The 25,751-nt window shown below is 43.5% G+C and overlaps 1 protein-coding gene across 1 annotated transcript in view; it reads left to right on the top strand.

Annotated features, from left to right (window-relative positions):
• The window catches only part of Tmem117 (transmembrane protein 117), a 470,864-nt gene that overhangs the window by 88,552 nt on the left and 356,561 nt on the right, over positions 1-25,751 (top strand). The gene's annotated exons all lie outside the window — the stretch shown is intronic.

Here is a 25,751-nt window from a genome sequence, read left to right on the forward strand (position 1 = left end):
GATTTCCACCCATTTCTACAGTGAGAGGTAGTATGGATGCTGTATGTAGAGTTTGGCTTTCAATTTTGAACGCTGAGAGAGAAGCCCACTTTAAAGTCTTATTTACCCCCCCCCCCCACACACACACACACTGTAAAGGGGCTGACTGGTTACAGAAAAGCACACATTTTACACTGTTTGTACTTTATAATAGTAAAATCTACAAATGATTCTGCATCAAATGTTTGGGGCTATGAATACCACTAGGGATGTGTTGTGATTATTTCTTGTACCCAAATAATGCCCCCAGCAGTGGATTTATCTTTGATGATGGAGTTATAGGAGTCACTCATGTTCCTCAAAATACTCCTCAGATTTTGATCCCCGTGATAACAGTAGGTAGTGAGAAGTCAGACTCACCAAGGCAGCCAGAGGCCTCTCTGCAGGAGGCTTTCGTACTTTCAAAGCACTGGAAGGAGCCGAATAGGATAAACCAGGCCTGTAATCCCAAGCACCTGAGTCTGAGAATGGAAAAATATTTTTATATGGTGCTGATAAGGCCTGTCTAAAGGATATACATGAAGATAGATAGATTTAAAATTAGTAAATTGAATGCAGTAACATGTAATCCCATGCATAGAGTGTAACAAAAACTCAGCATCTAAATCAAAAGAATCCTAAAGAGAGTGCAAAGCAACTGAGAGCTTTGAGTTGTCTCAGTTCAAACCTCGCCCTGTGCCTGGTTTTTTATCGTCTCCATTTTATGGATCAAGAAATTAAAGATTGCCCAAAGTTGAATTCTAATTGACTCCTCCTTCAAAATAATAATGGAGGGGCTAACCTATTAAGGACCCATCTCTGAAAGGTTATCACAGATCTCTGTTAGCCTTTTCTATATGGTAATTTTCCAAGCTGACTTTTGTAATGAAGGAAATAGGAGGTGTGTGTAGTAAAGTGAATGGTTTACAGTTGATACATAGTGTATACCTAAACTGTGACCGGTTTACAATTGATACATAGTATCTTACCTAAGCTGCCAATGGTTTACAATAGATACATAGTGTCTTACCTAAACTGTGACTGGTTTACAATTGATACATAGTATCTTACCTAAGCTGCCAATGCTTTACAATAGATACATAGTGTCTTACCTAAACTGTGGCTCCCTTCTATTCCTAGATTGAAGGCACTATTAGAGACTATGGAATATTTGAACTCTTATGTGATCATTGAACTCTTCCATGATCTGTCTCACAGTTGTTAGAAAAGAGCCTTCTACTGAAATGATGTCTTTAAATATGTCATTTGAAACACACACACACACACACACACACACACACACACACACACACACACGCAGAGAAATTGCTTAGATGTACTGTTTAAAATCATCAAATGGCCGTCTGTGAGAGATGCATTGCTGGCTTTTATCATGTGACCAATCGAATGCTTCAACGTTAGTTGTGAATCTGGTGGACAAGTTAGTTCCTAGAGAAAAGGACAGTGATGTACTTCTGGGTATCTGGAGCATTGCTTAATCCTGTGCAGGGCAGGAAATGATGGCACGAGGGTGAGGAGAAAGGATCAGGGGCACGTGGACCTCACAGGTGCTTGGGGATGTGGAACATTGCTGCTCATATAAGACGTAGGCTTCTTCACAGCAACTCGCTTTGCACAGAGGGTTCCAGTCTGCTCCAGTTTAGTGATGCTTCTGGTGATGCTGGGCTAGAGTTGCTGTTCCCAACCTGTGGGTCGCCACCCCTGGAGGGGTTGAATGACCCTTTCACAGGGGTTGTCAAAGGCCATTTGAAAACAGACAGATTTACATTACATTTCACAAAAGCAAAATTACAGTTATGAAGTGGCAATGAAACTAATTTGATGGTTGGGGGAGTCACCATATGTTAGGAACTGTATTTAAGGGTTGCAGCATTAAGAAAGTTGAGAACCACTCGCCTGGACTCAGTCCCAAAGTGTTTCCTGAACCCAGGAAACCCAGGAAAAAGTAGAACTGTGTTCATATGCCGGGGGCTTTCTTCCCAGACTGGATGCTTCTGGACTACAATGTATGTTGAACATGTATGGTTTCAGAGATTAAAAACAAAACCCAAACAAACCAAATACTCAGCTAACCAACCAGCCATAAACGAAACCAAATCAAACCAAACCAAACCAAACCAAACCATACAATGTATGGGAGGATATTTCTAGCCTGGTATGCTTTAAACATTTTCCAATTCAGAATCGAGTATAAATTTAGTATGAGCTGAGGCCCATCGTCACTGGATACTGAGAACAATCCCTGCTAAGAGGTAAATTAGGAGGCTTCTGTTTCCCCCCAGTTCCATCCTGAAGCAGACACCAACTTCGAAGGTTCTAGGCATCGTTGAGGAATGAACTAAGATGAAGACAAGGAGCCAATGAGCTTCATGGACCCGAAGGGCAGAGTTTCAGGCTCCTACACCTCCCGGCACCAGGGAAAACATCTCCGTGCATCTTATTCTCCATCTGCTCAGCATCTCTCCGCACCGAAATGCTGCCTATGGCGGCAGCTTCAAGAGAACGTAAAGATAAGCTGAGGCCCCTTCCCATGAGCTGGAGGTTGTAGGTCAGAGTCCCAGGTTTGCCTTTAGCATTTTATAAGCAGTTTCTTCTCTCATAATGGGGTGGATGCAGTAATCTCTCCTACTGTACAAACAGAACTGTTGGAAAATATAACACAGCTGGGTGGAGTTTTAAAAAGCATGTAGCCAAGCTTATCTTGAGAGAGGACAGAGCAAGAGGGAAACTGTAGAACCTGAAGAGCTGGGCAGGAAGCCTGTGGGGAGCGCCCCAGGCAGGGGCTTAGAGACTCAGTTTTCAGTCTTTGACAGACACCTGAATTGAGGATTTGGGCTATGTGCTGGCTAGTTTTATGTTAAAACAAGCTAGAGTCATCTGAGAAGAGGGACTCAACTGAGAAACAACACCTCCATAAGATCAGGTTGAAGGCAAAACTGTAGGGGGTCTTCTTAATTAGTGATTGATAAGGAAGGCCCAGCCTATTATGGGTGGAGACATCCTGGACTGGTGGCCTCACACTGTTTATAAAAGCAGGTTGAGGAAACGGTGTGGAGCAGGCCAGTAAGCAGCACCCCTCGGTGGCCTCTGCATCAGCTCCTGCCTCCGGGTTCCTGCCCTGTGTGAGTTTCTGTCTTGACGGTCTTCAATGATGAACTGTGTTATGATAGAGTAAGTGAAATAAAAGTTGCTTTTGGCCACAACATTTCATCAGAGCCATAGAAACCCTCACTAAGACAGGTTGGGAGTGAGAAATATGCAGTTGTATTGGTAAAAGATTCTGCACGGGGTGAAGAATGAAATGACATTCGTGCAGGTGCAGCCAGGTGCCAGGAAGGATGTCCAACCCAAACTGTGCTTTTGCATGGTAGGCACACATTTTCTGCCATTGGCCTAGCTATCTCTTAGGGGAGAAAAGAAAAAACACTCAGAGAAAAAGGAGAGTAGCGCTCATCTGCACCAGAGGGGAAGTGAGAGCTTGCAGTCCCAGTACAATAGTGCGCACTGTAGTGATGAATAGTGCAATGTTTACACTCAGGACCAAGCCCTGTAGAAGGCAGGAATGAAGAGAGATGCCAACAAAGTCCAGGCCTGCATCTTGGTGATTAGAATAGGATTCCAAGCAGGAAGCAAAGGGCTCGAGGATGCTTAGCATTTGGATACTTCAAATACCTCCTCCCCTTTTAAATTTTATATCCCAATTGCTGCCTGTCTCCCCCCTTGTCCCTCCCTCAGTCCCTTCCCCATACCCCTCCCCTTTTCTTCTAAGAGGGTAGATGCCCCTCTAGGTATCCCCCCACCCAGGCACATGAAGCCTGTGCAGGGCTAGGTGCAGCCTCTCCCACTGAGGCCGGACAAGGCCCCCCAGTTAGGGGAAAGGCTTTCACAGACAGGCAACAGATTCAGGGGTAGCCCCTGCTGTGGTTGTTGGGGGACCCGCAAGAAGACTGAGCTGCATATGTGAGGGCCCAGCCCATGTATGCTCTTTGGTTGGTGCTTCAGTCTCTGAGAGCTCCCAAGGGTCCAGTTTAGTTAACTCTGTTGGTCTTCCTATAGAGCTCCTTTCCCCTTTGGGGCTGCAATCCTTTCCCCAACTCTTCCATAAGAGTCCCCAAGCTCTATCCAATGTTGGCTTGTGCGTATCTGCATCTGTTTCAGTCAGCTGCTGGGTGGAACTTCTCAGGGGACAGTTATGCTATGCTCCTGTTTATAAGCATAACAGAGTATCGTTGACAGTGTTAGCGATTGGTGTGTGCCCGTGGGATGGGTCTCAAGTTGGGCCAGTTATTGGTTGGCCATCCCCTCAGTCTCTGCTCCCTCCCCTGTCCTTGTATTTTTTGTAGACAGGATAAAGTTTGGGTTGAAAGTTTTGTGTGTGTGTCTCTATTGCTTTATTGGGATTCCTGCCTGGCTAGAGGAGGTGGCCTCTTCAGGTTCCATATCCCCACTGCCATGAGTCTCAGCTAATGTTACCCCCATTGATTCCTAGGAGCCTCCCCACCCCGGGTCTCTGGGATGTGAGATGCCCTCTTCTCTACTCCATCAGCTGCAGATTTCCATGAATTTTCCTAGCCGTCTGGCCCTCTCTCCTGACCCTCCCCACACATAAACCTGCCCCCCATTTCCCACCTCACCCCCTCCACCCAGTTCCCTCCCTCCATCTGCTGCTTGTGACTATTTTGTTCCCCCTTCTATGTGAGATTGGGGCCTCCTTGCTTGGGCTTTCCTTCTTGTTTAGCTTCTTTGGGTCTGTGGAGTGTAGCATGGGTATCCTGTGCTTTCTGGCTGCTGTCCACTTTTAAGTGAGTATGTATCATGCATGCTCTGGGTTACCTCAGGCAGGATGAGGGTCTCGAGTTCCATCGATTTGCCTGCAAAATTCATGGTGTCTTTGTTTTCAATAGCTGAGTACTATTCCATGGTGTAGATGCACCACATTTTCTTTACCCGTTCTTCAGTTGAGGGACATCTAAGTTGTTTCCAGTTTCTGGCTAATATGAATAAAGCTGCTAAGAACATAGTTGAGCAAGTGACCCTGTGGTATAGTGGCATCTTGTGGGTATATGACCAGGAATGTCATAACTGGGTCTTGAGGTAGAACTATTTCTAGTTTTCTGAGAAACTACCAAATTGATTTCCAAAGTGGTTGTACAAGGTCGCCCTCCCACCAACAATGGAGGAGTAGTCCCCTTGCCCCACATCCTCAATAGCATGTGCTGGTGTTTTTTATCTTAGCCATTCTGACGTGTGTAAGAAAGAATCTCAGGGTTGTTTTGAATTGCATTTTACCAGAGAACTCCTACAACTGATAAATACCTTCATCAAAATGGCTGGATACAAAATTATCTAAAAAAAAAAATCAGCATCCCTCCTTTATAGAAATGAAAAACAGGCCAAGAAAAAAATTAGGGAAACAATGCCCTTTTTATAATTGCCATGAATAATATAAAAATATCTTGGTGTAATTCTGACCAAGCAAATGAAAGGCCTATATGACAAGAACTCAAGTCAATGAAGAGAGAAATTGTAAAAGACCTCAGAAGATGGAAATATCTCCCATGCTCATGGACCGGCAGGATTGACATATTGAAAATAGCCGTCTCACCAAAAGCGAAGGATCTACAGATTCAATGCAATTCCAATCAAAATTCCAACACAAATTTTTTACAGACCTTGAAATAGTCATTCTCCTCCATATTTGTCATTCACTAGCAGAGCCTCCCAGGTGACAGCTATATCCAGCTCCAATCAGCTAGCACTTGTGGGCAGAAGCATCAAACAGATAGTACACCTGGACTTACCCATGGCTCCAGATGCATAGGCAGCAGACAATGGCCTTGTTGGACATCAAAGGAAGGAGAGGCCATTGTTCCTGGAAAGGCTCAATGCTGCAGTGTAGGGGAATGCTGGGACAGGGAAGCAGGGGAGGGTTGATTGGGGAACAGGGGGAGGGGAAATGGGTTATGGGATTTTCAGGGGGAGGGGAGAACCAGGAAAGGGGAAATCATTTGAAATGTAAATAAAGAACATATCTTATAAAAAAAGAAATAGTCATTCTCATATGGAAAAACGAAAATCCAGGATAGCCAAAACAATCCTGAACAATAAAAGAACTTCCAGAGGAATCACCATCCCTGACCTCAAGCTGTAGTACAGAGCAGTAGTGATTAAAACTGCATGGTGTTGGTACAGGAACATACAGGTTGATCAATGGTATAGAATAGAAGGCCCATAAATAACCCCACACACCTATGCACACTTGATTTTTGACAAAGGCGGCAAAACCACACAGTGGAAAAAAGAAAGCATTTTCAACAACCAGTGTTGGTCTAACTGGATGTTTGCATGTAGAAGAATGAAAATTGATTTATCACCCTGAATAAAGCTCAAGTCCAAGTGGATCAAATACCTTGATATAGGACCAGATACACTAAATCTAATAGAACATAAAGTGGGGAATAGCCTTGAACTCATTGGCACCAGAGACAACTTCCTGACCAGAACGCAGTGGCTCAGGCACTAAGATCAACAACTGATAAATGGGACCTCATGAAACTGAAAAGCTTCTGTAAGGCAAAGGATGCTGTCAACAGGACAAAATGACAGACTACAGATTGGGAAAAGGTCTTCCCTATCCCTTCTAACAAAAAGTGTCTTTTTGAAGACCATTCTAGGAACAGAATTTTATACCAAAAAGAGCCACAGGGGGGCAGCAAAAGACATGTTTTCAGTGCTGGTTGTTAAAGGGAGTAAGATTTTTTTATTTTTATTTTTTATTTATTTTCTATATTCTTTGTTTACATTCTAAAAGCTTTCCCCTTTCTCAGTTCCCCCCCATATGTCCCATAAGTCCACAGTCTTATTTATAATTAGCAGCCTTATTTATAATAGTCAGGAGTAAGATTCTTTCCCCCTCCCAAATCAGAGAGACTATGCCCAAAGTGCGTGGCAAGCACATGACTGTGTTATCACCCAGCATTCCCACAACTAATGTACACTAACAAGGCACTTCTAAAAGCTGAGAAACAACCACACAAAACGGAGAAATCTGCCCTTTCCTGAGTTTCTGAAACACAATGTTGACATTTTTGTCTGTTTTATTGTCAGACAATAAAAGAAGTCAAAGCAGTTTTTTTTCTTTTTTTTCTTGATATATTTTTTATTTACATTTCAAATGATTTCCCCTTTTCTGGGTCCCCACTCCCTGCAAGTCCCATAAGCCCTCTTCCCTTCCCCTGTTCCTCCATTTACCCCTTCCTGGTTCCCTGTTCTGGAATTCCCCTATACTCTTGCACTGAGTCTTTCCAGAACCAGGGGCCACTCCTCCATTCTTTTTGGACATCATTTAATTTGTGGATTATGTCTTTGGTATCAGAGAAGTTTTCTTAATTAAAATTATTTAAATTAAAATATAGTTAATACCATTTCATCCTTCCTTCCCTCCTTCCAACCCCCTCTATCCCTTTGCTCCTCAAACTGATGGTCTCATTTTCTTTATTAGTGTGTGTACGTGTGTGTGTGTGTGTGTGTGTGTGTGCGCGCATGCGCGTTCAATTTGATGAGTCTGTTTAGTGTTGCTTGTGTGTATGATTTTAGGGGTGACTGCCAATTGGTATTGGATATCCAGTTGGGATGTTTACCCCCGGAAGAGGCTATTTCTCTCTCCCTTCACATGTAAGCATTCCTTAATTACCTGTAGCTCTTCTTCTAGGGCATGGGATCCCCTGAGGTTTTCCTCTTGTGTTAGAATGTCTATTTATATTGTCATTGTGCAGGTCCTGTGTAGGCAATCTCATGGTTGAAGTATCTATGAGGCAGCCCCCTGTCATTTCTAGTAGTGTCAGCACCACAAGAGGTTCTGGTCTGGCTTGTACAATTTTTGTGTGTATGTCTGTAAGTGTGCACCCTGTGGGTGCTCGAAGAGGCCAGAGCTGTTAGCTCCCTGGATCTGCAATTACGGCGAATCTACCTGACGATGAGTGTTGGAAACTGAATTCAAACACCCCGTAAGAGCAGCGGGAGTTGTTCCCTGTGCCATCCCCCAGACCCCAGGGAATTTTCGATGAAATTTACAGAACAAACTCTACCACAAGTGCTTTTGTGTGATGTCCTTGGCCCACATTAGGATGCAGGACAGGCTCCTATGACAGTATCTATAAACACATGCTTATGTTCACATGTTTATAGACTTATCCCAGCCTTACAAAAACAAATACTGAGCTTACCGCTGAAGAAACCAGGCGCCCACCCTCAAAATGCTCACTGTGAACAAGACTGCTTTCCTCAGCAGGGCCCTGTGTGGGGCAGGCTGCTGAACTGATGTGTGTAGAGCTGATCACTAAGAAAATCTTCAGGTTTTTTTTTCTCATTTTCCAGGTAGTTTTAAAAAATGTATTAATATATAAATAGGGATTAAATATAGCATAGAGAAGAGCCGAGGGGGGAAAAGACAGAGATGTAAGAATTTTGAAAGTCTTCACATGTAAGGCATAACAAGGAAGCCAGAAGTTCTGACACAATGGGAGTAGGCTAGCCCCTCCACCTCCCTTTGCCTCCTTCCTGAGATGCTCTCCTGAGGAACTACATGGAGACCTGATCTGCTCAGTGCCACGGGGCCCTCGAGGAAGCGAGAAAGGACAGAGCAACTGACCAGGGTGGGTTGGAGGAAAAAGCCGTTGAAGTGGACGCTGCTTCCGAGCCTCCGATTCCCGTGGCTGTGTCTAGAGCAGTAACCTAAACAAGCAAGAATGAGCAAGGCGGAGAGACTGGGGAGACAGGGTTGCAGGGAGAGACTGTCCTGGGTCTCCTGCTGTCAGACCCCAAGCACACCTGACCTCCCTCAGCCCCGGGTCTGTGGCTTCATTCTCAGAGAACGACTGGTGCTCTGTCAGGTGCGTGGCACGCCCTACAGCTTCAGTTTCTCACCACAGAGGTGGGCGCAGGCGCAGGCTCAGGCGCATCTTTCACCCCGTAATGAAAAAAAAAATGGAGGGAGAGCTTTTGCTTTAGGCAGAATTTGCTTCTCTAAGTTTCCTACTTTTTAAAAGTCTCAGAAGGTTTTGTGTGTATGTGTGTGTGTGTGTGTGTGAGTGCGTCTAAGTTTCCTTCTTTTTTAAAGTCTCAAAAGGGTGCATGTGTGTGGTGTGTGTGTGTGTGTGTGTGTGTGTGTGTGTAGAGGTTGCTCAGCTATTAAGCACACTTACTTCCCTTGCTCAGGACCCAGGCTTTGATCCCTGGCATCTTCACAGTGGTGTGACCATGTGGAACTACTGTTCCAGGGGATGCCATCTCCTTTTATGGCTCCTGTGGGTTCCGGCCCACGGGTATACACAGGTGCGGAGGCTGGGAGTCGTTGCTGACTGTCTTTCTCATTCACCAACCACTTCAGTTTTTGAGACAAGGTCTCCTCACTGAACCAGAAACTCATCAATTCCTCTAGGCTGGTTGGCCAGCCAGCCCCCGTCTCCACCTCCTGGGCGCTGGGATCGGGACCTGGATCCTCAGACTTGAGCACTTTATTAATGGTCTCCTCAGCCTCCTCTTTACTGTTCTAAAAAAAAATGCTTTTAAGTAACAGATAAAGCTCACAAAAGCTTATGGAGTCCAGAGTGATATTTGATAAGAAATCTAGTCTCTCCTCATTTGAAGTAGGGCCAGGAGCCAGGTATACGATTTTTACTGTCAAGCACAGTGATTTTTATTTGTTGCTTTCAAGTGGAAAAATGGTTGGCCACCTATCATCATATACTGGAAAGCTTCCTTCTGGGGAATAAATGTCTGTCTGTCTGTCTGTTTGTCTTTAGGAGTGCTAAGTCTATTTGGAGAAATGGTAAGAAAAAAAAAATTAAACGGTCTTCATGAACATTTAGCTGTTTGTACCGTGAGTTGGAATAGACTTAAGCACAATAAATACTAGTGATTTGAGTTATGATGAATTAAGACCCGCCCCTCCCCCCAGTCCCTAAAGTACTTAATAGAGCACTGTGGTTAGGACGAGGAGAGGGTGGGGCCTCGGCCTGCCTGGGTGGCTTTACTGGGCAGCTGATGCATGGCTGACTGCAAATTCTGCTGGAGTGGTGCTTCAAATAATTTGTGGGCTTCCTTCTTAATTAGGCTAAACACTGACTGGCTCGTACAATTAATTCACAATAATAGCAACATTCATTACTGAGGCTGCGAGGAAGGGCAAACGCTGAGACTGAGCTGCTGAGCTGAAAAACGGGTTGAAGGGCTAAGTCTGGTCAATCGATGCCATAGGGCACAGAGAGAGAGGGGGAGGGAGGGCAGGGAGGGAGAGAAGACAGGGGACTGGTAGCTGGGACTGACTGAGCATGAGGCAGCTTTGATAGGAAAAAACATAGTAGGACGGCTTAGTTTTCCATTACTTGATTTTGACTGTACAAAGGTAAGCAGTACAGGATATACTGGGTCTTCCCGTGCTGTCCTAATCAATGGCTTCTTACAGAATCACTGAGAAATGGCGATCGATGCTATGTCCTTGTTACTCCAGAGTCCACATGTTGGCTTGACCAGCGTGAGGAACGTTCCGTCATCATTTTTCATAGCTGCTTACTGGAATCTCCTTAAAGATGGGGTTTCACTCTAGTTCAGGGTGACCTGGCACTCAGTGTGCAGCCCAGGTTGGCTTTGAACTCTTAGAGTCAAAACTGTCTCAAGTTCCCAAGCGTTGGCGAGAGTATACATGGGAGCCACCGTGCCTGAACAGTTCTGATCTAGAAAGCAGTATCTGGCGAGGGATGCCTCTTAGCCAGTTCCTGGTATAATACTGTGGGGGATTTACAGCAGAGTATTGGGACCCGCCCTAGGGTTGTGGCAAATAAGACCTCATGTGCAGACCAGTTGCTATACGCACGCCTATGAAGCAAGTGATAAGGATTGATAAGGAAGGGCATAAGTTGCTTTCTCAGAATGCTGGCTCTTAGAAGACATTGGTTTCTATAAATATGATAGCAGAAACATCACGGGTCAATGTGATAACATGACCTTACTTATTCAATCATTTTTGTTAGTGCACAGGGTCAAACCTAAGGCCATAGCAGATTAGAACATAGGTAAGCAGACCACACCTCCTGGGACTGGAAAGGTTACATTAATTGTGAAATATTATTGCTCTTAGGAAGGTAAAACAGTTATTCCTAATTAATATAAAACTTCCCAGATGAGCACCTGGCATCCATAGGTTTCACCAAACAGGAGCTTTTGTAAGCTTCTGTATGACCTAACATGGCTGACTCACGGCTGCATGGCGCTGTCTGGCTGCGGCTACGGCCGCATTTGTGAGTGGTCACGAGCTGGCCTTATTTTCTGTCCATGAATGAAACAAATGCAGCGCTTCATCATGGTTTTGAAGAGAAAAAAAAGCATGCATACAGCAAGCCACTGAGTGGTTGCTTGGTAATTTTAATAATTTGGAAAGAGAAGGAAAATCTGATGGACTTAAGGATCGGATCATGTAAGTGGATTGTGTAGCAGGCTGTGTGTGTGTGTGTGTGTGTGTGTGTGTTTTATCTACAATTCATATAATAATGAATGTCTTTCCATTCCATCTCAATTTCTGCTTTCTGGTGATGAACAGACAGGAAATGGCTACTTTCTATTTATGGAAAGTTAATGCATATTTTATAGCCAAAGGCTTGACTTATCAAAACTATATAGTCTAATTCAACAAATTAATGAGACAGCCGCATACCATCTGTGAAAGTGACATTTCTGTGATGAGTTAACACATTTGTCCTCTATTAACCCCACAATACCTCTGGATTGATGAGAAGCAAGAAATAGTTTTATTAACACAGTATTTCATTATTTATATACATATATTCTTTACTAAGGTTATGCCAAATATAGCAAAATTGTTTGCAGTATTCTTGCTACTGAGCTGAGATGTGCACCCTTTTCCACTTGGTAAACTGTGGTGAGCAGTCTCTTTGCCTCAAGAGCAGAATCACCATGGCACTGTCCAACTTCTCCCCATTCAGCCTCCTTTCAGCTACTGCGAGGGCACACTGATGATCTCTGTTTAATGTTTTTTTTTTTTTGTTTTGTTTTGTTTTTTTTTTTTTCTGGAAAAGCACATGTCCCTAACATGATTGAATGTTAGAGTTACAGGGCATGATGCTAAAAGACCTGTGTGGCTTTAGAAATCGGGCACTAGAAAACTCGACTTAAGACCTTAAATAATATTCTCTCCTAGTTTTGAAAACCCTACTTGTTTGGGTCATTAGCAATAAAACTCAATAAAATAAAGATTAAATGATAAGACTTTTCATAACATTCCTTAGTTTTGTTTTGTCTCCCTGAAGGTGCTGTGGTTTCCAGCTGCGTTGCAAAGTGCAGATCTTTTAGTGTTCTCTGGAGCAAGACCAGAGGATACGTGCTTATGACATAAAATGTTTATGTCTTGTGAGCTAAGTGTTAATAGGTTCAAATACTTCCTTTTTGAGATACTTTAGTCCAGGTTGGCACCAGATTCATATTAATCTCTTGCATACCCTTCTTGGGTGCTGGTGAGAGTCACCATGCCCAGTTTGATTGCTTTTTTTATTATCCACATGCTATTCTCTCTCTCTCCCTCTCTCCCTCTCTCCTTCCATCCCACCCTCCTTCCCTCTGTCCTTCTCCTTCTCTCCTTCTCTTCCTTCCCCTCTGTGTGTGTAAGTGTGTGGAGGCCCGAAGTTTATCTTGGTGTCTTTCTCAATGGTTCTCTGCCTTATTTCGACCTCTGAACTTATAATTCACTGGTTTGACAAGATTAATTGGCCATTGAGTTCTAGGGATTCCCGGGTCCTCCTTTTCAGCACTAGAATTACAGCACACACCGCTATGCTATGCCCTGCCCAGCCAGCAAGGGATTCAGACTCCAGTGCAGAAGCTTTTGCAGTAGACACTTCACTTTCTGAGCCATCTCTCCAAACCTCCAGATGCTATTTTGTACAGATGCCTATCTTACCTGTAAAAGATGGCAAAACATGTTATGAAAACGTATATTATATAATAACCTATTATAGATCACTTATAACCATTAATTTGTAATGTCCATTGTTAGGTGATTGTAGTGGTTAATTTTCATTGTCAAGTTGATAAGATTTAAAATTGCTATTGAAACCAACCTCTGGGTGTGATGGGGAGTTACCTAGCTAAGGTTAATTGAGGCAGGAAGAGTCCATCTAAATACAGGAGTCCTATGCCAGGGGCTGGGCTTCTGGGACAAACACAAAGGGGGAATGAGCTGAACACCAGTGCTCTTTGCTCCAGGCTCCCAAACAGTGGGCTCTGTGTGACTCAGCTGACCCCTGTTAGCTACTCATAGTCCTCTGTCATGGCGTATACGGTGTGCCGTATCTCTTGGAACTATGCGCCAAAATGAGCTCACCCTTTCTTAAGTCGCTCTTGCTAAAATGACAAACAAATAACTGATGCGGTAATCCAAACTATCTATTGCTAAAAGCATCTTCTTTGCATTAGAGAAGCTGACAGGCAAGCTGCACTCTAGGTTTCAGGATGAGTCACTGATGCTAAAGAAGAGGGACCTCGAAGAGGCTCCCTGCTCTTTACAGAGACATCACCACTGAACCCTCAGATGTAACTGTAAGATGGTCCGAGGCGCACAGGAGGGGTCTTCAGGACGGTAGGTCCCTTGGGCTCCTATTAAGTGTGGCTCTGCAGAACAGAGAGACAACTAGGAAAGCCCTGTTTCTTACATATTTTCAGTGTCAGCGGGAGGTAGCCTTTATATTTCTTACATCATCTGGAAGAGTCATTTTCTGGTAAGTGTATGAAAATTCAAAGACAAGAAAAGAGGCCAGATGTGTGTACCTGTTTGGTGACTAGATTCCAAGAGTTTGCTTACTGGATTCAGTTCTAAAACTCTGCTGCAGCCTTTCTCCCTACGCTTCCCAGATGGAGAGAGAGAGAGAGAGAGAGAGAGAGAGAGAGAGAGAGAGAGAGAGAGAGAGGGAGAGAGAGAGGTTGACACTGCTCATCAGTTGGGGCCTGGTCTCGCCAGTTTAAGAAACACAGATTTTGAGTACCAAATTTGCGCAGGAATCACCATTTACAGAGTAAAGAGGGAGCTCTCCCATCAATCCACTGTGCCTTCAGGGTCCTCAGGAAGTGGGCTGTGGAACTGTTTTGTTGTATTAGACAATGAGTGCTGGTGGGTCAAAGGACAAGACAAGACTCAGTGTTCTGGGTCTAGGCTTTAGTCACAGAGTAGACGCCTGGATCACTTAGGAATGAAGAAGATGATGGCACGTTATGCAATTTGAAGAGTTAAATTAACCTTATTATCCTTCTCTCCCAAGCCGGCTAAATTTCACACATAATAGGATGTAAATTGTGGACCCAAAATTAAAAGCCACTTGAAGTACATGTTTCGGAAGTAAATCAATAAATAGGAGACCTCAAGTATAAACTTGAAAGTGAGATATACCAGTCAGGGCGTGGTAGATTGTATCCCAGTAACAAACGACTCTAAAAATGTTATGGCTCCCAGCTATCGTGCATTTCTGTTAGGAGCCAGTTGGAGTCCCCTGCTTATAGGTTGTCATTCTCCCATCAAATCTACACAGAAACTGTAGCTGTTATGTGGAACTTTGCCAGTTGCTTTTGGGGATCTCAGAGACACAATTAGATATTCATCCTTGAAGTGACATTGAATACTTAACTCATGACCCAAATTAGAATGATTCAGTCCCTCAGAGCACACAGAGGCCGAGGAGCAGCCATAGCAGGGGCCTGGAGAGGGAGAAAATGTATAGGCAGATTGTTCTAAAGTCCTCATAGTCACGGTCTGACAGAACCTATGGGTGCATTTCACACCAAAATCTAATTCTGGTTTATCTGTATATGGTAATAACATCAGATGGCCATGCAAGACAACTAAATGTGCCACAATGGACCAGAAGAGCAGTCTGTTCCATAGACAAAAGGTAATGCAGCCAGAGTGCGCGGGTTCAGGGCTCTGAAGACACCACAGCTCTGATCTGGTGAACATATCCATTCTGATTGGTACTTTCCTGCCATGCTTGTTCTATATACTTTGAATACCGTGCTTGGTTAACAGAAATAGAAGAGCCGGGTTAGTAATTCAAGAGACCTCTTGTCCAGTGGTCCCTGTAACTAAGTGGATGAAATCCGTGTAATAGGTCAGAAAAATAAAATGTACTTTGTTTGTTTGAAAATGAAGTGAGCCACTGACAGGAGATTTGGATCAATTAGAATAGAAAATCCAGCTGAGGCTGAACACAGGGCATGCTGTCTGGTTACCTTGGCAACTCAGCTCCCCACCTGTGCTACGGATGGTTCGGTATGAATCAGGAAATTGGAAGTGGAGAGGCCTGTGTGCGAGTCAACTCCTGCTACTGGACGGGTGAGGGAGGCATTCTCCAAAGGCCAGGGGTGATGTCATAAAGGGAAGATTGTGAATTAAAAATAAACAGGAAAATAACAGCAATGTCACCTAAACAATATCCTCCCTGAGACCTGGCTTCTCTAATACCCTATGGTGATACAAAAACTTCCGAGGGGGGAAAGCCATCGATAAACCTATCCAGCTGTCCCCACAGAAGGAAGGGCGTGGGCTGGCTTGTCAGGGGCTGATTTAAGTATGTGGCTCTCCTCCCTCAGGTCAGTAGGAGAGAAATGAGGAGGGAAGGAGATTGCCCTGGGGGTCCCTATATCTTGGCTTTCAAATGCACTGAATATAGGTAGATGGTTGTAACTGGTTTTCTGCAAACTAGTTTTAATAGAGACCATTAGAGCAAGATTAGTTTCAGATGAAAAGAACTACTCAAAGTAATAATTAGTAACATGATAAATTAATAATGAGGATGTGTTAACAGGCATAAAAAGGCCACTTCCTGTGGCAGAATAGGATTGGAAGCTCGTAAATGTCCTCTGTGATTGACGGGAGAGTCATAGGTTATGGATTAGCTGGCCAATTTCATGGCATTTTTGTGCCTCTCACTAAAGTTTATGAAAATAAAATCTGCTCTATTTTGCTTAAGGCAAACACATCAGGGCCTGTGGTTTTCACCTCAGCTTTCAATACAAGTAGGCTCTCGAGGGTAATTTGGTGATGCAGTTGACAGCATCTGAGATGGCCCCAATGTTGACATTCAAGTCCAGCCCTTTTCCTTCCACCGCTTCAACTCAGACTGATAGAAGCCATGGACACCTGGCCTCGAACTCCCAGACATCTGTCTGTCTCTGCCTCCCAAGTGTTGGAACCAAAGACCTACACTGTCCTGCCAGGCTTAATACACTGTCTTTAATATAGGGTGTTCTGTGTCATGAAAATATGAAGAAAGAAGCACCCATCCAGAATGGTTGGAAATTTCTGTAGAAAATGTACAGATGCATTCTCCTCAACTCCTGAAGTGTTTGCTGCCCAGTGTTCTTCTGTATCTTCTCTGCTATGATGATGGCAAGAAGCTTCAGAACCGCCTACAGATATAAATGGCTAACGGGCAGGCAGATACCTCAGTCTCAGGCACAGACGTGTTTCATAGTGTTCACTGAGATCGATCTTCCCACTGAGGAATTTCTCCCTGGGAGACTTGGTCTTAGTTAAGGGTTCCAGTGCTATGATGAAACACCACGACCAAAAAGTAAATTGGGAGGAAAGAGTTTATTTAAATTATCCTTTCACATTACTGTTAATCACCAAAAGAAGTCAGGACAGCAAGTCAAGAGGGGAGGAACCTGGAGGCAGGATCTGATACAGAGGCCGTGCTTCCTGGCTTGCTCCCCAAGGCTTGCTTAGCCTGCTTTCTTATGAAACCCAGGACCACCAGCCCAGGGATGCCACCACCGAGAGTGGGCTGGCCTCTCCTCCACTGATTAAGATAATGCAGTACAGATCGATCTCATGGAATCATTTTCTTAACTGAGGTCCTCTCCTCTCAGATGACTTCAGCTGGGTCAAGCTGACATTAAACCAGCCAGGACAGTTTCCTTAGAGAAGTCACGTAGAGAGAACTTGTTAAAGATTTCCTAACACTTCCAGAGTAACTAGAATATCACTTCAGCTATGCCAATATGATATTTATTCTCATGTTAAAGACAAGCCTGACTGTAGGTATGACTCCCAAGTGGAATTTAGTCTCCAGGGAGAACATCTCACATGGTTTGCAATGGGAGCAGACACAGATGCCTGATTTTTAGGTGTTTTCAAGTTGTACTTGTAATAAAGGAAAAGGTAATTGGCCGGCAACCTGTTTTTTTTTGTTGTTGTTGTTGTTGTTTTGTTTTTTTTATAGCTACACAATTTAGATAGGATGTTTTAGATCTGTTGTTATGAGATCTGAATATTCAGTTTGAAAAACTGCTGAGGAGAGGTTAAGACAGGCTGGTGCTCCTATTCTTCTGACAGCCAGGTAAGTAATTTCTCTTTGCCGATTTCTCTTTTGTAATTCGCTCTTTAGCTCAACACAATGTCTTGGAGGCATCGGGTTATGGGGCCATATACCAGTTTAATTTAGACACAAAGCTGTAGTGCTGTTTCAGTTAGGCATGAGAAAGTATCTGTATTTAAAACCTTTTTCCACACTTGGCAGTTTTTACTGCAGCCTGCCCACGAACAAATAATTCTTCCTAAAATCACTTAATACTTCCTCGTGAGCTTTGTGTGATACACAGATTTACATGTCTATCCTTTCCATGGGAAATGAGTTTGAATTTTACTTAGGCCTGTAAGAATTATGTTGCAAGCGGAAATATAAAAAGATATAATAAGGCCACCTCAGCTGGTTGGTAATGTGCCAGCGTTGCTAATCAAAGAATGCACAACAGAGGCACAGAATTATCTTCTTTCCTCTAGAGAGGGAAGTAGAAAATGCCCTTTAGTTGTTACCAAGCAAGTATGGAAGCAAAGTACTCTTTGAGAGGGGTATCTGCCACTGCACGGTGCACGGTTAGTGCCTCTTTGGAAATTAATTAAAAATTATGACCCAACCCACATACGGAAGCTCTCCGAGGCTGTCCTTGCTCTGCCCCCATTCTGAAATGCAGCTGATGTTTCCCGCCCCTTCTCATTCACTGACAGCCATTTGCTGGGAGTTCTGCCACCATCCTGGGTGTGGCCAGAATCCAGGTGCTCTCCCTACAGCCTCTTAATTCCCCCATTGGCTGATTCTCCAGCCTTAGTCTGTTGGACTTTTGCCTAAGTCACACAAGGACCAATGCTGCACGATTCTACTTACATGCAGGAAGTTTGGTGTTATCTAGAGATGGCGAGAGGTCAAAGTTTACTGTTTGGTGTGCACAAAGCTCCACTTGTGAAATATGAAAATTCTAGAGGTCTGTTGTATAACATTACCACAATCAACAGCTATGTACAGTTAATTTTTTAATTAAGTGAATAGGACTTTTGCTAAGTGTTCTTGCAATAAAAATAGTTTTTAATCAACATAATATTGGGGAGGTTGGCCGTGTGGCTCAGTGACAGAGTACTCCATACATACTCAGCATGTATGCAACACTGAATTTGGTCCCCAGCACCATACAGCTATATACCCTCAAAGGGTATTGGAGACAGGAATGACAATATGGATAATGGAAACACAGAATGAATATCTTACCTAACTTAAACTGTTTGCCCAAAGGAAATTAAGATTTTTTGTTATCTAAGCTAGTATCTAACTAATGAATATCAATATCCAGAGCATTGGCAGTCAAGATTCAGTAAAGAGGTGGGGGTGGGGACTTGGGGACCCAGAACTGAGAAGGAGAATACCCTAGTCACAGAACTAAAAGAAGTTCATTGAGGGGCTGTGGAGATGACTCACTGAGCAAGAGCACTTGGTCAGCAAGTATGAGGACCTGAGTTCAAATCTCAAGTATACACGTAAAAAAAGATGGGCATGGTTAGTAGGCAGAGGCAGGTGGTTCCTGGGAACTCACTGGCCAGCCATATAGGCGATGCATCTCAGTTCATGGAGAGATCCTGTCTCAAGGGAATAAGGCAAGCGATAGACCAGGACACTTGGTGTCTTCCTCTGACCTCTGAGCATGTGTACCTGCACACATATATGCACCCACCACCAAGTTCACTGGGTAATATCATCTTAGGGCGAAAGTAACAAGAAGGCAGAATAGTGAGGAAAGATGGGTCACATAATTTAAAACTTGACAAGTGATGGGTCGGACTCGAACTTTCTTACGAAGGGAAGCGAAGTTCATCACTGAGTTAGAAGCGGGAATCTACCCCGGCATGCAATAAAGACACATGCTCCATTATGTTCATAGCAGCCTTATTTATAATAGCCAGAAGCTGGAAAGAACCCAGATGTCCCTCAAAGGAGGAATGGATACAGAAATTGTGGTATATTTACACAATGGAGTACTATTCAGCAATTAGAAACAATGAATTCACAAAATTTTTAGGCAAATGGTTTGATCTGGAAAATATCATCCTAAGTGAGGTAACCCAATCACAAAAGAATACACATGGAATGCAATCTCTGATAAGTGGATATTAATTAGCCCAGAAGCCCTGAATACCCAAGGCACAAATTGCATAACAAATGACTCCCATGAAGAAGTATGGAGAAGGTCCTGATCCTGGAAAGGATTGATCTAGCATTGTAGGGGAATATAAGGACAGAGGAAAAGGAGGGAGGTGATTGGAGAATGGATGGAGAGAAGAAGGTTTATGGGACATATGGGGAGGGGGGATCTGGGAAAGGGGAAATCATTTGGAATGTAAACAAAGAATATAGAAAATAAAAATATTGAAAAAAAAAGAATCTATGTGCTTGAAAAAGAACATGAAGACTGTGAGTGAGTCAGGAGGGGTGTTAAGAGCAGTGCAGTAAGCCCAGACCTAAGGAGACACATTTAAGGGATCGGAGCGGGATGGTCCACGATCCTTTATCACCCGCAGACAGGTACTACAGGCATGCTAAAAGGATGCTGGTGTCCAGCCTCCATGCTGTTCAGAGACATGCGACAGTGAGGACTGGCCAGCTCGGGTGTGAGGAGAGAGGTAAATTCATTTTGGTGTTATAGACATTGAATAGGGTTGAGAGAGTCCAATAAGTATTCCCAGTGAGTACTATCTTTTCACCTGGAAGCCCTATCAGTCTGGAAGCTTCTTGTTAGAACCAGGTACCTAAAGATAATCAATGGTAGGGGAGAGTAAGGGTAGTATAAAGGGAGGTTAAAGACCTGCTCAGGTGGCTCTGAAGAAAATGAAACCCAATACCTTCAGAGAAGAGAATACGGAGAGTGGGAGACTGTTCACAGCTAGGAAAATAGCAGGGCTTCCCATCAAGGTCCTCGCCAACACTCATTGCCTTTCTGGTTTGGGTAACAGGCATCCCAGGGACTACAGCTGCCTTTCCCTGCCTTTCCCTGATAGCTTGCAATGCAGGCGCCATTTTCATATCTGTTAGACATTCGCTTGACTTCTCAGAAACGTGCATATCTGTTCAGAGTCTGTCGTGGTTCTCTTCTCATTTTTTGAGTTCTTTGGCTTTTGCTGTTGAGTTGAAGAAATTAAAAAATAACCATTGGATTTTAACCCACTACCAGATCTGTGGGCTGATGATTATTCCTCAGTTTGGTGGGCTGCTCTCTGTCCATGCTGTCCTTTGTGGTGCAGAGGGAGCTTGACTTGGTGTGGCTGTTTATCTGCTGCTGTATTTGCTGTGTGGTCATCTGTTGTCACACCCAAGGACTGCTATAGTCTTCCCTCTGTGCTTTCTTCCAGGAGTCTCTGGCCCCGTACTCTGCTCTTCTGCCCATTGTTTATTTTTTGTGTATTATAGAAAATAAGGTTCCAGCTTCCACCCTTTGTTGAAGAGACTCCTTTCCTCATATTGTCTCAGCAGCCTCACTGAAGGTCTGTTGAACAAACATGTGTGGTTTTCCATCCTCTCCATATTCTTGCACTGGTTTGTGTATCACTTATGCCAGGATCATTTTGTAAGATGCTTTGGTATCTGGAGATGTTGTGACTCTAGACTTATATTTTCTATCTCCGTCTCTGTGTCTGTCTATCTGTCTCTCTGTGTGTCCCCTGTCTGTCTGTCTGTCTCTCTGTGTGTGTGTGTGTGTCTGTTTGTGTCTTTTCTATTCAGAGTCCTTTGTAGTCCTGTGTGAATTTAGAAAGTTATTTCCTATTTTTGTAAAAATAACACTGGTATTCTGGTAGGGAGTTCATTGATTCTCCATATCCTTTGTGTAACACGGGTATTTGAACAATATTGACTTTTCTTTTATACAAATGTGGCTGTTGTTAATGTGTTGGCTAGTTCAACTTTCTTTCTTTTCGGCGGCTTTGAAGTATCCAGATGAAAACAAGCTTCACAGCTGCTCCAAGCTGCTAAGACAGAAGCCAGCAGCTTGGACAACTTCTGAGCGGCGATGTTCAGATCACGGTCCCTCCCTTCTGTCTTGTTGAAGCCAAACAAGACTGGGCACTGAGAATGCTGACTGGCTCCAGGGTTTCTCTGATATTCCTGTTGGCTAGGATGGCTCCTGTGTTCACCTTGAGTACAGGAACTTCTTAGCTATTCACATGTGTGTGCACACACATGTACATGCATACATATGTATATGTTATATAACATAAATATATAAAAGATATATTATAAAACAAGACACATACACATACATATATACATATATATTTTATATAACAAATATATAAAAATATATATTATACAAGGACACACATGCACACATATACACATACATATACACATACATATACACATATACATTCATATGTATATATTACATGACATATAAATATATAAGATATATGTTATATACTACACAATGCACACTCTTTCTCTCTCTCTCTCTCTCTCTCTCTCTCACACACACACACACACACACACACACACACATACATTTATATAAATTTAGCTTCCTAAGGGTTATGTAGGGTGTGTGCCGTTGTAACCTGAAATGATATTCACTATTCCTCAGGACCCTCCTCTGGCTACGGCGACAGAATACAGCGCTTCAGTGCGGTTCAGTGTGCAGAGCATCTCTAGCTCAGGTTCTTGAATAATTCTCTGCAGACCAATGTAAAATGAGTGGCAGGAATAAGGAACACACACATGTTCATGGAGCACAGCGATTCCTAGTGTGTTGAACAAATACGTATATCCATCACAGCCTCATGTGGCCCTTATGATGGGTGAGAGCTGTGTCAGTTTTCTTAACTTCAGTTTTGAAAAAATATCACCTAGTGCAGTGTCTGCATAATACATGTGGTGCACACTCAATGAATATTTGTTAATTGGATGAGATTTTAATTTTATTTCCTCAGTGTATATATCTGTATCTGTATTTGTATTTGTATCTGTATCTCTATCTATCTATCTATCTATCTATCTATCTATCTATCTATCTATCTATCTTGAAAGAGGCAACCAATACTGAAATTTATAGAGTCAGATAGTTCTAAAGGCTAAGATTTCTTTTTTTTGACTTATATTCAGTTTATATATCATTCACTGCCCCCTCCTGGTCACCCCCTCCCACAGTCCTTCCTCCCCTTCTCCTCTGAGTGGGTGGGGCTCCCCTCGGTATCCCCTCACCCTGGCACTTCAAGGCTGTGCAAGGCTAGGTGCTTCCTCTCCCACTGAGGCCAGACAAGACAGCCCAGCTAGAAGAACATATCCTACGCGCAGGCAACAGCTTTTGGGACCCACATGAAGACCCAGCTTCACGTCTGCTTCGTATTCGCATGGAGGCCTAGGCCCAGCCTGTGTATGTTCTTTGGTTGGTGGTTCAGACTCTGAGAGCCCCAAGGGTCCAGGTTAGTTGACGCTGTTGATCTTCCTGTGGAGTTCCTATCCTCTTTGGGCCTGCAATCCTTCCTCCTATTCTTTCATAAGAGTCCCCAAGCTCCATCCACTGTTTGGCTGCTGGCTTCTGTATCTGTCTGAGTCAGCTGCTGGGTGGAGCCTCTCAGAAGACAGCCATGCAGGACTCCTGTCTGCACACATAACAGAGTGTCAATAGTGTTAGTGATTGGTGCTTGCCCATGGGATGGGTCTCAAGTTGAGCCTGTTATTGGTTGGTCATCCCCTCAGTGTTTGCTCAATCCCCTGTAAGGATAAGAATTCTTAAAGGGCCAGTTGGCTAGCACCTGAGGATCCTTTAAGGGTTCTGGTACCCTCTACACTTACGGATCATGTCTGAACTGTATTTGGTTTAGCTCTTTGCAGACCTACCTTGGAGAGAGAGAGACTCAACTGAAAGTGGAGAACGTAGCTTTCTAGCCATTCCATGGCCTGACTTAGTTGCATTTGGGAGGAGATAGGTCCTTGCCTTTGTCAGGCTCTTGGAGGATCTGTGTCACTTTATTTGCTTCTCCGCTGCACAGAGTGTAGCCCTGGATGACCTCACTGTCTCCTCAAGCACTGCATGGTATAGAGAATCTCTGAGTCTCTGCCTTGAATGCCACCCACCATCATAGAACCGATTGTATTCAGAAGACTTTTACTTTATAAGAGGATATCAGTATGGGTTGTTCAAAATTAAGGGAGGTCTAGCTTGGAATTACCTTTTGGAAAGATATATTGTGAAAATTACTTGTTCTATTTTTGAGTTCTTATTTCTTAAGCATATTTTAAAGAGTGTTTATGAGTAAGTATAGCTTGATTGGTAAATGAGATGGGAGGACTATATATATATATATATATATATATATATATATGTGTGTGTGTGTGTGTGTGTGTGTGTGTGTGTGTATGTATGTATGTATCTATCAACTAAGATAGGCAAAAACCTGTACTTTGGCTCTATCTTACCATGTTCCCCATGGAAATATTTTTCTATTCAAGTTATCATGCATTTAATGGGGGACCTTCTTCATATATATATATATATATATATATATATATATATATATATATATACATATATATGTATATATATATATATATGTGTGTGTGTGTGTGTGTGTGTGTGTATAAAATTGGATTTTTTCCTTATTTACATTTCAAATGTTATCCCTTTTCCCGGTTTCCCCTTCCCAGAACTCTCCTATCTCATCCTCCCTCCCCCTGCTTCTATGATGGTGTTCTTCCACTCACCCCACTCCCACCTCCCCACCCTCGAGTCCCCTACACTGGAGCATTTATCGAGCCTTCACAGGACCAAGGGTCTCTCCCCCCATTTATGCCTGACAAGGCAATCCTCTGCTACATATGCCCCTAGAGCCATGTGTACACCTTGGTTGATGGTTTAATCCCTGGGAGCTCTGGGGGGTCTGGTTGGTTGATATTGTTGTTCTTCCTTTGAGGCTGCAAACCCCTTCAGCTCCTCCAGTGCTTTCTCTAACTCCTCCATTGAGGACCCTGCACTCAGTCCAAATGGTTGGCTGCAAAATGGGGACCTTCTTAATTTTGTTATAACATAGACTTACTTAAACAAACCACAAGGTACACAATTGTTCTTCCACTTTATACAGCAAAACCGGTGCTGTCTACAAACAGTGCATAATCCTGTCCAACAGCTTCCTGCATTGGCTTATGAAGATGGAAGGCACAGTCTAAAGTTCAAGAAAATGATACCAACCAGTGGGTGCCCCTCACCCATCACTATCAATCTACCACTCAGCATTTGCCCACCAAGAATTAATAACAAATGGATTAGATGTTGCCTCCCTGTTGTATGACAAAACTTCCTCTGGAAAGACACAACACACAGGTCTCCTCATTCCAGACAGAGAACCCATGGCAGACCAAAGTGTGCATACTGGGAAAGTCCAGCCTGGTGAACCAATGGGTTTTATGGAGGTTACTTATAGGATCGTGTATGGGGGAATAAGTGTCTCAAAGACAGCTGTATCACCAAAGCCCTCGCTACCTTGGGTGACAGCTCACAAAGCTGAGAACCTGGAGCACACTGCACAGCCTACAGGCTGCTCAACAGGTTGAAGAGTGTCCTTTCTAAGTAACTCTAATCTGAGCCTCACCCAAAAACTCACCTGGTTTTTGTATCTTTTAGGCATCTGGTCTAGTCTCAAGAGTCTTCTTAGCAACTTAGCTTGTGTGAGTCTGGGTAATTCAGCTCCCAAGGGAGTCTTTGCAGCTCAGTTTTGCTTCCTCTGAGATGGACACTCAGGTCCAGCTTTTACTATTTACTCCATCAGGGAGGGGTCTAGGGAATCTGCTCAGTTTCAGGGACTTCCTGAAGCTATTTTGTGTTGTTAGTCTAGTGCTTAAGGAAACATTCCCATGGATGGAATCTTCCTTCCTTTCTTCCTCCCTTCCTTCCTTCCTTCCTTCCTTTTTTTATTATATTTTTATTTTCTATATTCTTTGTTTACATTCCAATGTTTTCCCCTTTCCCAGTTCCCCCCTTCCCATATGCCCCATAAACCTTCTTCTCTCCGCCCATTCTCCAATCACCTCTCTCCGTTTTCTCTGTCCTGATACTCCCCTCCAATGCTAGATCAAGCCTTTCCAGGATCAAGACCCTCTCCTTACTTCTTCATGGGAGTCATTTGTTATGCTAATTGTGCCTTGGGTATTCGGAGCTTCTGGACTAATTAATATCCACTTTTCAGACATTGCATTCCATGTGTATTCTTTTGTGATTGGGTTACCTCACTTAGGATGATATTTTCCAGATCAAACTATTTGCCTAAAATTTTTGTGAATTCATTGTTTCTAATTGCTGAGTAGTATTCCATTGTGTAAATATACCACATTTTCTGTACC

The sequence above is a fragment of the Apodemus sylvaticus genome, chromosome 17 (genome assembly GCF_947179515.1).
Source record: "Apodemus sylvaticus chromosome 17, mApoSyl1.1, whole genome shotgun sequence".
Classification (NCBI taxonomy): Eukaryota; Metazoa; Chordata; class Mammalia; order Rodentia; family Muridae; genus Apodemus; species Apodemus sylvaticus.